The sequence below is a fragment of the Diceros bicornis genome, chromosome 40, assembly GCF_020826845.1.
Source record: "Diceros bicornis minor isolate mBicDic1 chromosome 40, mDicBic1.mat.cur, whole genome shotgun sequence".
Lineage (NCBI taxonomy): Eukaryota > Metazoa > Chordata > Mammalia > Perissodactyla > Rhinocerotidae > Diceros > Diceros bicornis.
The window spans coordinates 5,544,172-5,559,386 of record NC_080779.1 but is presented as its reverse complement, the minus strand read 5'-3'; positions in this window follow the sequence as shown (position 1 = coordinate 5,559,386).

Sequence of the window (15,215 nt, the reverse complement as noted above, 5' to 3'; positions counted from 1 at the left end):
AACTCTCAATAAAATGAATATAGAAGGAAAGCACCATAATATAATAAAGGCCATATATGAGAAACTCACAGTCAACCTCATACTCAATAGTGAAAAACTGAAAGCCATTTCTCTAAGAACAGGAACAAGACAAAGATGCCCACTCTCACCATTCTTATTCAACATAGTATTGGGAGTCTGAGACAGAGCAATTAGGCAAGAAAAAAGAAATGAAAGGAATCCAAATTGGAAAGGAAGAAATAAAACTGTCATTATTTGCAGATGGCATGACTCTATATATAGAAAACCCTAAAGAATCCACCAAAAAAACTATTAGAAATAATTAAATACAGTAAAATTCCAGGGCACAAAATCAGTATACACACATCAGCTGCATTTCTATACATTAACAATGAACTAGCAGAAAGGAAATCAAGAATACAATCTCATTTGTAATTGCAACAAAAAGAATAAAATACATAGGAAGAAATTTAACCAAGGAGGTAATACCTATACACTGAAAACTATACTATTGAAAGAAATTGAAGAAGACATAAGAAATGGAAATATATACCACGCTCATGGATTGAAAGAACAAACATAGTTTAAAATGTCCATATTACCTAAAGCAATCTACAGATTCAATGCAATCTCAATGAGAATCCCAATGACATTCTTCATGGAAATAGAACAAAGAATCCTAAAATTCATATGGAACAACAAAAGACCCCAAATATCCATAGGAACCCTGAGAAAAAAAAACAAAGCTGGAAGTATCACACTCCTTGAATTCAAAATATGCAACAAAGCTATAGTAATCAAAACAGCATGGTACTGGCAGTAAAACAGACACACAGATCAATGGAACAGAATCGAGAGCCCAGAAATAAATCCACACATCTATGGACAGCTAATTTTTGACAAAGGAGCCACAATATACAACGGAGAAATAAAAGTCTCTTCAACAAATGGTGTTGGGAAAACTGGACAGCCATGTGCAAAAGAATGAAAGTAGACTATTATCTTATACCCTACATAAAAATTAACTCAAAATGGATTAAAGACTTGAATGTAAGACCTGAAACTATAAAACTTCTAGAAGAAAACATAGGCAGTACGCTCTTTGACATCAGTTTTAGCAGTATCTTTTTGAATTTCATGTCTCAGGTAAGGGAAACAAAAGAAAAGGTAAATAAATGGGACTACATCAGACTAAAAAGCTTCTGCAAGGCAAAGGAAACCATGAACAAAATGAAAAGACAACCCACCAACTGAGAGAAAATATTTGCAAGTTGTATATCTGGTAAGGGGTTAATTTCCAAAATATATAAAGAACTAAAACAAACAACCCCATCAAAAAATGGGCAGAAGATATGAACAGACATTTTTTTCCAATGAAGATACACAGATGGCCAACAGGCACATGAAGAGACGTTCAACGTCGCTAATTATTAGGGAAATGTAAATCAAAACTACAACAAGATATCACCTCACACCCATCGGAATGTCTATTATTAAAAAGACATTTTTAATAATAGGCGTTGGAGAGGAGATGCAGAAAAGGGAACTCTCATACATTACTGGTAGGAATGCAAACTGGTGTAGCCACTGTGGAAAACAGTATGGAGATCTCTCAAAACTTTAAAAATAGAAATATCATCCAATCCAGCTATTCCACTTCTGGGTATTTATCCAAAGAACACAAAAACACTAACTCAAAAAGATACATGCACCCCTATGTTCATTGCAGCATTATTCACAACAGCCAAGACTTGGAAGCTACCTAAGAGCCCATCAACAGATGAAAGGATAAAGAAGACGTGGTATATATATATACAATGAAATACTACTCATCCATAAAAAAGATAGAATCATGCCATCTGGGACAACATGGATGGACCATGATGGTATTATGCTAAGGAAATAAGTCAGATAGAGAAGGCCAAATACCATATGATTTCACTCATATACAGAAGATCAAAGAAACAAACAAACATGGGAAAATACCTGGAAAAGACGTGTGAGAGTGTATAAGTTTGGTGGCTCAAGTGGTAACAGTCCTAGATTCCAAAGGTAGACCATTCCATAGTCATTAGCACCTTTCAACTATGGGCCTGTTGAAATCTTAGCTGATGTTAATAACCGTGGATTGCAGGAGGAATGTTCTCTAGTGTCCCCCGGAAACTTTCTGTTACCATTGTTATATTTTCACAAATCTCCCAGTAAAACCTTCCCTTTGCTTGGCAAGATTCACTGCCAATTTCCTGCAGGCATATTTCCTCAATAGCCCTATAACCTGCATTCATTCTCCCATAATGCTATTCCTATATGATATCCAATTTCCACATGAGTAGCTGTTTGTACAATATTTTAAGTGTGTTTCAGTAAAAGTTCAAAAGTCATACTGTGCAGCAAGAGATACAATTACAACCAAGACAAAGGCTAATAAAAGTTTCTGTGGTTGGTTACAATCTAGTTCTGGGCTTATCTAAAGGCAAGGGAAAAAGAGAAACAGTTTTCACTGTCTTTTGAACAAATAGGAATTCTAGTCCACTGAGAGAAATAAGTCTTTTTGGTTCATTTTGTCTTGTTCTACTTGTTGTTGTTGTTCTAGAACAGAACACAAAGAGGTCACACATAAAATACTAAGAGTATCTTTTGCTTCCTTCTACCTTCTGCCTTCTCATTACTTACCTTTATGGGCCATTATCGCCAGAAAGAATTGACAAGTTCTTTCTGTATTTTTGCTCCAATGCCTCCAACGCAGAGGGAGAATCTGAGCAGCCCAGTCCCAGATGACCGCCCACCCCATCCTATCAAGTGTGTGGCACAGGGGTGGAGGAGGCACAGACCAAACTCAGCACCCACAAATTCAACTACAAAAGGAATAGGTGAGGAGAAAGCACTAGGAGGATGTAGCTGACATATCCAGAGTACAAAGAGGCTTTGGACAAAGTTGGACATGCAAACGGGCTCAACTCTGCCATCAAATGGAAGAGGCCACCACGTTAACATAGGGCCTGGCAGAGCCTTACCCATGTTTGATATGTAATTAATCAATTAATTAATCCTTGTAAGCTCCTACCTTGAGGGAGTAGAGTAGCACTCTACAATGAGTAAAATGAGTTACTACTATGTTAGAGAAATTAGTTCCTCCTCTCAGTGCCAAATTATTATGTTTGATGAATTTATTTCAAGAAAAATTAGGAAAGGCCACCTTGACCATCCACAAACACCTGCATTGCAAGTAAATGGTACTGCTTTACAAAAGATTGCTGGGACATGAAAAGTTAGGTCTGAGATGTCATCACACCATCCACCTACCTCATATTTCTTTCTTTTTCAATACTGATCTTGAAGCCTGATCCCTATCTGATTTTGTAGATCTGGGGGTGTTACATTGTATGGGTTGGCCTAATGCTGTAGGTTGCCTCCAGAGAAAGGAGTCTATCAATGAGACACTGACCCCTGAGATCTAGTCAAAGACTGCTCTCATTTCACAGTGAGTGAATAAAATTACAGTTTTCCTCTTTCACTTGAGGAATGCCCAAGATCATTGCAAAATCTAATCACGAATCAGAATATGCAGTAAAATTTGTTCTTGCTCCTATTTATAGAATTGCAAACTTTACCCCAAAAAATGGACATTATAGGCTGTTCTCAGAATATCCAAATTATCAGCTTGGATTAGCTTTTAGTTAGCACTAAAAGATCCTGAGTGAGTCAGATTCCACTCATGTGTCCCCTGTGGGTCACAAAAACCAGGAAGTAGGACCAGAGCAGTTCCAGGAAACAATGAGCAGGCAGGTCAACAAAATGTAAAACCTGTCTTAACCTGGCAGGTGGTGCTATTGGAGGTCTTATTCACATTCTGCTCCTTGTCTCTGAGCTAAACTAGGGAAAGTACTATGGTCTCCCTCGTACCAGAACTCCTCTGGTCATCGTGGCTGGAGCTGATATAATAATCAGAGGCTTTTACAGCTATGGATGCTGTGAGACAAGTCAAAAAGAGCTTGAGAACACTAGCCTAAGATAATACTTTTAATAACAAGGCAGAGCTGACATTGTACATGCAGTGCTAAAGAGGCAAGGAGGAATTAGACACAGTCCCTGCCCTGAGGGTGTTTTCATGGGGAAACATATAATAAATAAATTGTAAGTCTTGTTCTTATTTTTTGCTTTCTCCCTAACCACTGGGCTTTAAAATGATTATGCAGCATAAAGAATTCTAATTTTACATGACCCAACATAAGTACTAAGGTTTGTTGGCACAAAGTCCTGTGTTACTAAAGACTATTTCAATCCAGAGACTTTGGAATATCAACATACACTCTCACACATAATCTTTTGTTTTTAAAACATTAGGAGGGGGATGTATAATGCAATGTCCTGATCTCTCCCCAGAGGGAAATGAATATAAGTCTTCTCAGTGCTTTTTGGGTCGTTTCCTAATACACGTTCTCATGATTTCTATGAAGAAGTGTCTACTATAGCAAACTGAGGAGGATATACAGGTAAGATATTTCTTTTTTTTTTTTTTTTTGTCTTTTCACTTTTTTTATTAGGATTTTTTTTTATTTCAATCATTTTATTGAGATCATAATGGTTTATAACATAGTGTAATTTCGGGTGTACATTATTATTTATCAATTTCTGTATAGACTTCATCATGCTTATTACCAGTAGTTTAATTTTTATCCATCACTGTACATATGTGCCCCTTTACCCCTTTTGCCCACCCCCTAGCCCTCTTCTCTTCTGGTAACCGCTGATCTGTTCTCTTTATCAATATGTTTGTTTATCCTCCACATGTGAGTGAAATCATGCAGTATTTGTCTTTCTCTGTCTGGCTTACTTTGCTTAACATCATACCCTCAAGGTCCATCTATATTGTTGCAAATGGGACGATATTGTCTTTTTTTATGGCTGAGTAGTATTCCATTGTATAAGTATACCACATCTTCTTTATCCATGCATCATTTGATTGGCACTTGGGTTGCTTTCACATCTTGGCTATTGTGAGCAATGCTGCAATGAACATAGGGGTGCATAAATCTCTTTGTATTGTTGATTTCATGTTTTTTGGATAAATACCCAGTAGCAGGACAGCTGGATTATATGGTATTTCTGTTTTTAATGTTTTGAGAAATCTCCATACTGTTTTCCATAGTGGCTGCACCAGTTTGCATTCCCACCAGCAGTGTATGAGAGTTGTCTTTTCCCCACATCCTCTTCAACACTTGTTATTTTTTGTCTTGGTGATTATAGCCATTCTGACAACTGTGAGGTGATATCTCATTGTAGTTTTGATTTGCGTTTCCCTAATAATTAGTGATGTCAAACATCTTTTCATGTGTCTTTTGGCCATCTGTATATCTACTTTGGAAAAATGTCTGTTCATATCTTCTGCTCATTTTTTGATTGAGTTGTTTTTGTTGAGTTGTATGAGTTCTTTATATATTTTGAATAGTAACACATGTTGGATATATGATTTGCAAATATTTTCTCTCAGTTGGTGGGTTGTCTTTTCATTTTGTTCATGGTTTCCCTTGCCTTGCAGAAGCTTTTTAGTCTGATATAGTCCCATTTGTTAATTTTTTCTTTTGTTTCCCTTGCCTGAGTAGACACGATAGTTGAGAAGATGCTGCTAAGACTGATGTCAAAGAGTGTACTGCCTGTATTTTCTTTTAGGAGTTTTATAGTTTCAGGTCTTACATTCAAGTCTTTAATCCATTTTGAGTTAATTTTTGTGTGTGGCATAAGATAATGGTCTACTTTCGTTCTTTTGCATGTGGCTGTCCATTTATTGAAGAGACTTTCCTTTCTCCATTGTATGTTCTTGGCTCCTTTGTCAAAGATTAACTGCCCACAGATGTGTGGGTTTATTTCTGGGCTTTCAATTCTGTTCCATTGATCTGTGTGTCTGTTTTTGTGCCAGTAGCATGCTGTTTTGTTTACTATAGCTTTGTAGTGTATTTTGAAGTCTGGGATTGTGATTCCTTCAGCTTTGTTATTTTTTCTCAGGATTGTTTGGGTATTTGGGGTCTTTTGTTGTTCCATATACATTTCAGGGTTCTTTGTTCTATTTCCATGAAGAATGTCGTTGGGATTCTGATTGGGTTGCATTGAATCTGTAAATTGCTTTACATAATATGGATATTTTGACTATGTTTATTCTTCCAATCCATGAGCATGGAATATCTTTCCATTTCTTTATATCTTCTTCAATTTCTTTCAATAATGTCTTATAGTTTTCAGTGTATAGGTCTCTCACCTCTTTGCTTAAATTTATTTCTAGATACATTATCCTTTTTGTTGAGATTGTAAATGGCATTGTATTCTCAACTTCCCTTTCTGCTAGTTTGTTAATGTTCATTTCTGTTAATACAGAAATGCAGCTGATTTTTGTAAGTTGATTTTGTACCCAGAAACTTTGCTGTAGTTCTTGATTATTTCTAATAGTTTTCTGATAGATTCTTTAGGGTTTTCTATATATAGAATCATGTCATCTGCAACCAGTGAGAGTTTCATTTCTTCCTTTCCAATTTGGATTCCTTTTATTGCTTTTTCTTGCCTAATTGCTCTGGCCAAAACCTCCAATACTATGTTGAATAAGAGTGGTGAAAGTGGGCACCCTTGTCTTGTTCCTGTTCTCAGAGCGATGGCTTTCATTTTTTCACCAAGTATGATACTGGCTGTGGGTTTGTCATTTAGGGCCTTTATTATGTTGATCATTTATAGGCAAGAAATTTATACACACTGCCCTTAAGGAGCAAAAACTCTAATGTGGAGCTAGACCCAGAAAAAGCAAACTAATACTTTTTTCTAAGTGAAGTAACATCATGGGTATGAGAACCAGGCTAAACTTTGCTTTGGGAAGAAGTCCATAAAGACTCCTCATTAGGCCTCTGTCTTGAACACATAATTCCACCCAGCTGTCCACTTAGAGCACAAGTTTCCAACTAGTGGCCTTTAGGTTGAATATGGCTTGCAGATGTGCTGTGTTTTTATTAAATTTTGAATTAGTTGTCAAAATTTAAAAATCAGGAGATGTTCCATAAACTCATGATTTCCAGCAGCACAGGGCTAGTATTCCAACATGGCAACAGTCCCCAGAGCTCCGTGGCCTTCCACTGTAAATTGGGCTGACACTCACCAAATGCCAACTGGTCCACTTCACCCACTTACTGCCCTGCCACTGCTGCCACTGAAATTGTGACCTCTAACAGAATATATGACTTCTACCTCAGAGTTTGTAATTGGAATGCATAAATCCTATCTAAAAGGATACAAACTCTAATAGGACCAGTGCAAGAAAGGGGATCCAAAGCCTTGAGCTCAGTGAGGGGCACCAGCCAATGGAGGCTAACTCCTTCAAATTCATAAAATCAACCATTTCAGAATTATTTTATTTCAGATTTTTGTTTCCCTTTAATGAGTTTAGTTTTGAAAAGCTTCAAACTTTCTCAGCTTAGGTTAGGAAAAGGTGAATTTGGTATGCTGATAGCATTTAAGGAGAAAATCCAGAGGCTAAGGGAGTGGTAAAAATTCTCAGGACAAAGTGCTGAAGGACAGCTCCTCTGTTGACCTGTCCAGGCGAAAGGGACTCATAAACACAAAAGCTCTTCTGCCATTGTCCCTTGGAGGTCTTTCACAAGGCTTTGATTTTCTTATATACACATTGAGGGGATTTTCCAACTACTATAATGGGTTTGAAATTACCAATCTTAAGAGCACAATTTTATAAACTGTTGGCTAGGGTTAGGATCTGTGGTAACGGAAGAGTGAAGAATTAGCAGATCCAAATCAAATAAAATCCATCTGAGTCTATTTCAAAAAGATGAAACAATTTTGCAGCACTGGCATTAAGTGTGAATTAACTAGGTATCTGGAAAATACAGATATTTTATTCATTTATTTTACTTAACAGAAATACCTAACTTTATCATGCTTTTTATATCACTAAATATCTAAACCCTGACATTAACAATTGCCATCTTTTCAAACTTACTCTATTTTTTTGCAATGTTTTAATTGAGATATAATTCACACAAAAGTTCACCATTTTAACCATTTTAAAGTGTACAATTGAGTGGTTTTTAGTATATATGCAATGTTGTGCAACCATCACCACTATTGTTTTCCAGAACATGTACATAACCCCCAAAAGAAATCCCACACACTTTAGCAGTCATTTACAAATCCCCTGTCTCCCCATTCCCTGGCAAAAACTGTGTCTATACCATCTGTGTCTATGAATTTGCATATTCTGGAAATTACACATAAATGAAATAATACAATATAAGGAATTTTTTGTCTGGCTTCTTTGGCTTGATATAATATTTCAACGTTCATCCATATTGTAGTGTGTGTCAGTATTCCATTCTTCTTATGGCTGAATAATACTCCATTGTATGGATATACCACATTTTGTTTATCTAGTCATCAGTTGATGGATATTAGTGTTGTTTCCACTTTGGAAACACTGGATTCATTTATTAGCTTTAATACTTTTTTTGTGGATTCTTTAGTGTTTTCTATATATAAGATCATGTCATCTGCAAAAAGAGATAGTTTTACTTCCTCCTTTCCAATCTAGATACCTTTTATATCTTTTCCTGCCTAATTTCCAAGGCTTGGGCCTCAAGAAAGTGCTGAATAGAAATGATGAAAGCAGACCTCCTTGCCTTGTTCCTGAGTTTAAAGGCAAACATTTCAGTCTTTTACAAATAAGTATAATGTTAGCTGTGGGATTTTCATAAATGCACTTTATCGGGTTGAGCAAGTTCCTTTCTATTCCTAGATTGTTGAGTAAAATTTCTTCATGAAAGGGTGCTAGATTTTGTAACATGCCTGATATATTGGCTTTAGTTTCCTACAGCTGCTCTAACAAATTACCACAAACTTGGTGGCTTAAAACAACACACATTTATTCTCTTATAATTCTGGAAGCCAAAAGTCTGAAATCAGTTTCACTGGGCTGAGATGAAGGCTTCAATAAGGCTGCACTCCCTCCAGAGGCTGTAGGGGTGAATCTGTACCTTGCCCCTTCCAGCCACTGGTGGCTGCTGGCATTCCTTAGCTTGTAGCCACATCACTCCAATCTCTGCCCCATGGTCACAGTGCCTTCTTCTCTTCTGTGGACAAATCTCCCTCTTCCTTCCTCTTATAGAGGTACATATGACAGCATTTAGAGCCAACTCAGAATCCAGGATAATCTCCCCATCTCAAGATTCTTAATTGAATCACATCTTCAAACTCCTTTTTGTAACACAGGGTAACATTTACAGGTTCCACAGATTAGAACATGGATATCTTTTAGGGGATCATTATTTAGCCTACCATACCTTCTATTCCTAGTTTGTTGTATATTTTTTATCATGAAGGGTGTTGGATTTTGTCAAATGCTTTGTCTGCATCTATGGAGATGATCATGTGGGGTTTTTTCCTCCTTTTTTCTCTTAATATTGTGTATCACATTGATTGATTTTCATGTGATGAACCAATCTTGCATTCCTAGGATAAATCCTACTTGGTCATGGTGTATAATCATTTTGATGTGCTATCAGATTCAGATTACTAATATTTTCTTGAGGACTTTTGCATGTATATTAATAAGGGTGATTGGTCTGTAGTTTTCTTTCCTTGTGATGTCTTTCTCTGGCTTTGGTATTAGGAATACTGCTGGTCTCATAGAATGAGGTGGGAATTCTTCCCTCCTCTTCAAATCTTTGGAAGAGTTTGAGAAGGATTAGCATTCATTCTTCTTTAAACATTTGATAGAATTCGCTAGTGAAGCCACTTGATCCCGAGTTTTTCTTTGTTAGAAGTTTTTTGATTACTGACTTAATCTCTTTACTTGTTGCAGGCTTATTAATATTTTCTATTTCTTTGTGAGTTACTTTCAGTAGTATGTGTTTTTCTAGGAATTTACTCATTTCATCTAGGCTGTCTAACTTGCTGGCATACAACCGTTCCTAGTATTCCCTTATAATCCTGTTTTTTCTGTGAGGTCAGTAGTAATGAAAGAGGTGGGACCTCTTTCATCTCTGGTTTTAGTAATTTGAGTCTTCTTTTTTTTCTCGGTCAGTCTAGCAAAAGACTTGTCAATTTTGTTGATATTTTCAAAGAATCAATTTTTGGTTTCACTGATTCTATTGTTTTTCTATGTTCCGTTCATCTATCTCCACTCTAATCTTTATTTCCTTCCTTCCTTCCTTCTTGATTTAGGTTTAGTTTGCTATTATTTTTCTAGCTTTTTAAGGTGGAAAGATAGGTTACTGATTGGAAATCTTTCTTCTTTTTTTTTTTTTTTTTGTGAGGAGATCAGCCCTGAGCTAACATCCGCCAATCCTCCTCTTTTTTTGCTGAGGAAGACGGCCCTGGGCTAACATCTGTGCCTATCTTCCTCCACTTTATATGGGACGCCGCCACAGCATGGCTTACCAAGCAGTGCGTCGGTGCGCGCCCGGGATCCGAACCAGCGAACCCCGGGCTGCCGCAGCGGAGCGCGCGCACTTAACCGCTTGCGCCACCGGGCCGGCCCCGAAATCTTTCTTCTTTTTAAACATAGGACTTTACATCTATAAATTTCCCTCTGATCACTACTTTCACTGCACCTCATAGGTTTTGGTATATAGTCATGCACTGCATAACGACGTTTTGGTCAATGACAGACCACACATACGCCGGTGGTACCATAAAGATTGTACCATATAACCTAGGTGCATAGTAGGCTATACCATCTAGGTTTGTGAAGTACACTCTGTGATGTTCACACGTCAACAAAATCACCTAACAATGCATTTCTCAGAACATATCCCTCTTGTTAAGCAACATGTGACTGAATTATGTTTTCATTTTCATTTACTTCAAAGAATTTTCCAATTTCCCTTGTGATTTTTTTCACTGACACATTGGATATTTATGAGCGTGTTGTTTAGTTTCCACATATTTGTGAGTTTTATTGATTTCTAATATCATTTTATCGTGGTTGGAGAACACACTTCATATGATTTCTTTTTTTTTAATTTTTATTTATTTATTTTTCCCCCTAAGCCCCAGTAGATAGTTGTATGTCATAGCTGCACATCATATGATTTCAATCCTTTTAAATTTACTGATTTTTTTTGTAGTCTACTATATGGTCTATCTTGGAGAACGTCTCACGTGCGCCTGAGAATAATGCACGTTATGCCATTGTTGGCTAGCGTGTCTGTAGATATGTTAGCTCTAGTTGGTTTGCAGTGTTGTTCAAGTCTTCCATTTCTTTGCTGATCTTCTGTCTGGTTTTCCTAGCCATTATTGAAAGTGGGATACTGAAGCCTCCAACTATTATTATTATTCTGTCTATTTCTCTCCTTAATTCTGTCAATTTTGTTTCAATGCTGGCAGATTTGGGGGCTCTGTTATTCGGTGCTAGTATGTTTATAATTACATACTTGATCTTTTATCATTACATAATGCCCTCCTTTGTCTCCCAAAATGAATTCTGTCTTAAAGTTTATTTTGTCTGATATCAGTATAACCACTCCAGCTCTCTTTTGGCTATTGTTAGCATGGAATATCTTTTTTATTCCTCAATTCCTCCTGTACTGCCTTCTTTTGTGTTAGTGTACCATTTTAATTGCTTTGTCACTTCTTTTACTATATGTTTTATAGTTATTTTCTTAGTGGTTGCTCTGAGGATTACAATTAACACCTTAATTTATAAAAATGTATCTTCAAGTTTGTCAGTTTTTTCTTCTGCTTGCTCGAATCTGCTGCCAAGCCCCTCTATTGAATTTTTTTATTTCAGTTATTGCACTTTTCAACTCCAGAACATCTATTTGATTCCTTTTTATAATTTCCATCTCTTTACTGATATTCTCCATTTGGTGAGGCATTATTCTGTTACGTTTATTTATTTAGACATGGTTTCCTTTAGCTCTTTGAACATATTTAAAATAGCTTATTGCAAATCTTTTCTAGTAAGGGCTTACATCTGGGCTTACAGTAACAGTTTCTATGGACTACTTTTTTCAAGAGTATGGGCAATGCTTTATTGTTTCTCTGCATACTTTGCATTTTTTTTGTTGTTCAAAATTGGACATTTTAAATATAACATGGCAATTCTGGAAATCAGATTCCCCCTCTCTCTAGGGTTTGGTGTTGCTGCTGATTGTTGTAGTTGTTGTTTGTTTAGTGACTTTTCTGAACTAATTCTGTAAAGTCTATATTCTTTGTCATGTGTACCCATTGAAGTTTCTGTTCCATTAGCTTAGTGGTCAGCTAATGACTGAACATAGATTTCACTAAATACCTGGAACCAAAAATATCCCAATCTTTGTAGAAGGGCTGTGTATGGGTTGGAGCACACCTTCAACACTCAGGCAGTTTACAACTCTCTTATCCTTCACGTCCTACTTGCACAGAGCCTCAAAGGCAGCCACAGGCAGAAGCTTAGAGCCTTCTCAGGTCTTTCCTGAGCATGTGCACAGCTCTGGGCATGTGTGTACCCTTCTAGATTCCCAGGAAAATATGTCTTGTGTACATCTCATTCTCTAACCTTTCCTCCCAATTTTTTTGGTTAGTCTAATGTTTGCCCCGTTACTCATTGCCTCACACAGTAAAAACCAAAAACATCTGCCTGTACATTTTTGACTAGTGCTCCCTGGGTTGCAGCTTTAGCACTGGGAAAATTCTTAGTCAAGTTAGATAAAAACAAGACTTTTGAGTAGGTCTTCTAGGGTGTCACCAGGCAGATCAAATAAAGACAAACCTTTCCAAATGAGGTCTATTATGCTCCTTCCAGTACTGGAAATGTGGACTGCTATTTTCAAGGTTACCATTGAGCTGGGGAGTGGGGGATGGGACTAGGATAAGTTAGACACACCACAAAGTTTGCTGTTCTTACCAAGATTCAGCCATTTTTTTCTTGAATAAGCATTTTCCCTGGTTGCTGCAAGCCTTTGATTAATTTCCAAAGTTCCAAAAAAGTTTATTCTGGCTATTTTTGCCAGTTTTTTCATTGCTTTTATGGAAAGTTGGAATTTTGGAGTTCCCTACCCTGCCATTTTTATGTCTGCTTTTTAAACTTTCTTAACAATAGTAATTCTGGCATTTCCTTTGGTGTCTTCAAACGTTGCTACTTTTAATCATTTGACATGAATATTAATATCATTAACCCAATGATTAATATATTTGGGCCATTAAAAAATGAGACCCAAAAAGCAATGTCTTAGGAAAATTTTAAGACTGAAGTCGTACTTATCAGAAAGCTGAGCCACATAGTTTCTTGTAACCTAGGATAGGTAGACATTCCAGTTGAGTTTCTTGATTGATGTTGAGTGATATTGATATTATGTTACAGGTGTGGAACAACCCAATACAATAACTTCCTCATAAATCATTAAAACTCATTTTCCATTCCAATTGATGCTGTCATATATTGGGGATCAAAATTGCAAGGTAGGAGAGGAGAGGATATGAAAAAATATCAATCATCACAAAAATAAGCGTGACATTGAAAGACCTAATAGTATCTAATTAGGCACAATTTGATCTGTGCTGAGCTAATCTGCTTTGTACTTAAGGGGAAAAAGTGGAGTAAGCCAAATAACACATTTTTAAAAAAGAATTATCCAACTTAAATATGCTAAATTATTACTGTTTAATTACTATCCCAGAATGCCAGATTATCTCTCTAATTTATGTATGTAGATGATGTTATCACTCAGGTAAATGCAGAAAAAAACCATCCAGCTTCAAAGTAGAATATAAGTGGCTTATAAAAAATTTAAATAATAAATCTCAAGTGGCCACATAAATTGAGTTTAGAAATCTGAACTGCAATCATTATAGAGTTAGTTTAATAATTACTCTCATTAGTTTTCTTGCTACTAAGAAATAAATTACTGTTCAGTGTCTGAAAAATATGGGAATAGTGTTCCTCATGAGACTGTGGAAAATAAGGATTCACCTGGCACTTTAGAATAAGATAGATGTTGATGTGCTGGGGTAAGTCCAGAGGAGGTTAATCAGTGGCAGAGAATCCTGAAATCCCATAGCATGAGAAACATTTAAGGAACCTTGAAAAACAAGTAGACTTGGAGAAATACATTGGCTGTCTTTAGCTCTCTAGAGTTTCCACGGAAAGCAGATTAAGCTTAGTCAGTGTGGTTCCAATAGACAAGACTGAGACAATGGATGACTGCTGTAATGAGAAGGATTTCAGGGCCGGCCCTGTGGCTTAGCGGTTAAGTCACGTGCTCCGCCGCTGGCGGCCTGGGCCCCGAACCCCGGGCGCGCACCGACGTATCACTTCTTCGGCCATGCTGAGGCCGCGTCCCACATACACCAACTAGAAGGATGTGCAGCTATGACATACAACTATCTACTGGGGTTTTGGGGGGAAAAAATAAATAAATAAAATTATTAAAAAAAAAAAAAGAAGAAGGATTTCAGCTCAGGATAAGGAAGAACATTCTAGCTGATCAAAATAGAACAGTCAGCCTTGTTAGGTGATCTACTAGGCCTAGAAAAGTATAACAGAAGCTGTAAGGGTGTGACAGAGGAGATTCTTACGCCCTATGGGAAGTGGGATTAGGACTAGAACATCTTCAACGTCCTTTCCAAGCCTAAGGTTCCAGACTCTCAGAGATTCAAGATCACTCCAAACTTAAACATTATCATTAACAGTGACACATACTTTTCATCTATTATGTGTAGGGCATGATGTGGAGCATAGAACTGGTGATTCTACCTCTTAATATTTCTTCACACCACCCACTTCGTGACTGTTACCATCTTCTTTCACCTGAGTCACTGCAAAAGTTTTCTGACTGGAACCTGCTTTCCATCTTCCCTCATTCCAATTTATTTTTCTCACTATAGTCAGGATGATCTTTCTAAATCACAAATCTGATTTCCTCACTTTCCCACTTAAAGCCCATTAGTAGCTTCCCATTTTCCTCAGGATAAAGTCAAAATACCTCAGGATCATCCTAGTTACCTCTCCAGCCTATTCCTCTGCCCTCCCCACCCACCACCACTACTGTGTCATTAGGTCCCTTGCCTCCTCCAGGCCTCTACCCCTGTTCCTACCTCTGCCCTGAAACCCATTATCCCTTTCTCCACACACACCCTCCCCCTTACTCTGGCTAACTTCTACTCCATCAAGACTCAGCTTCCTTCTGAAAAGCCATCCATATCCTTTCAGAGCTGGGGTAGAGAGCCCTCCTAGTGTTCCCACTTCC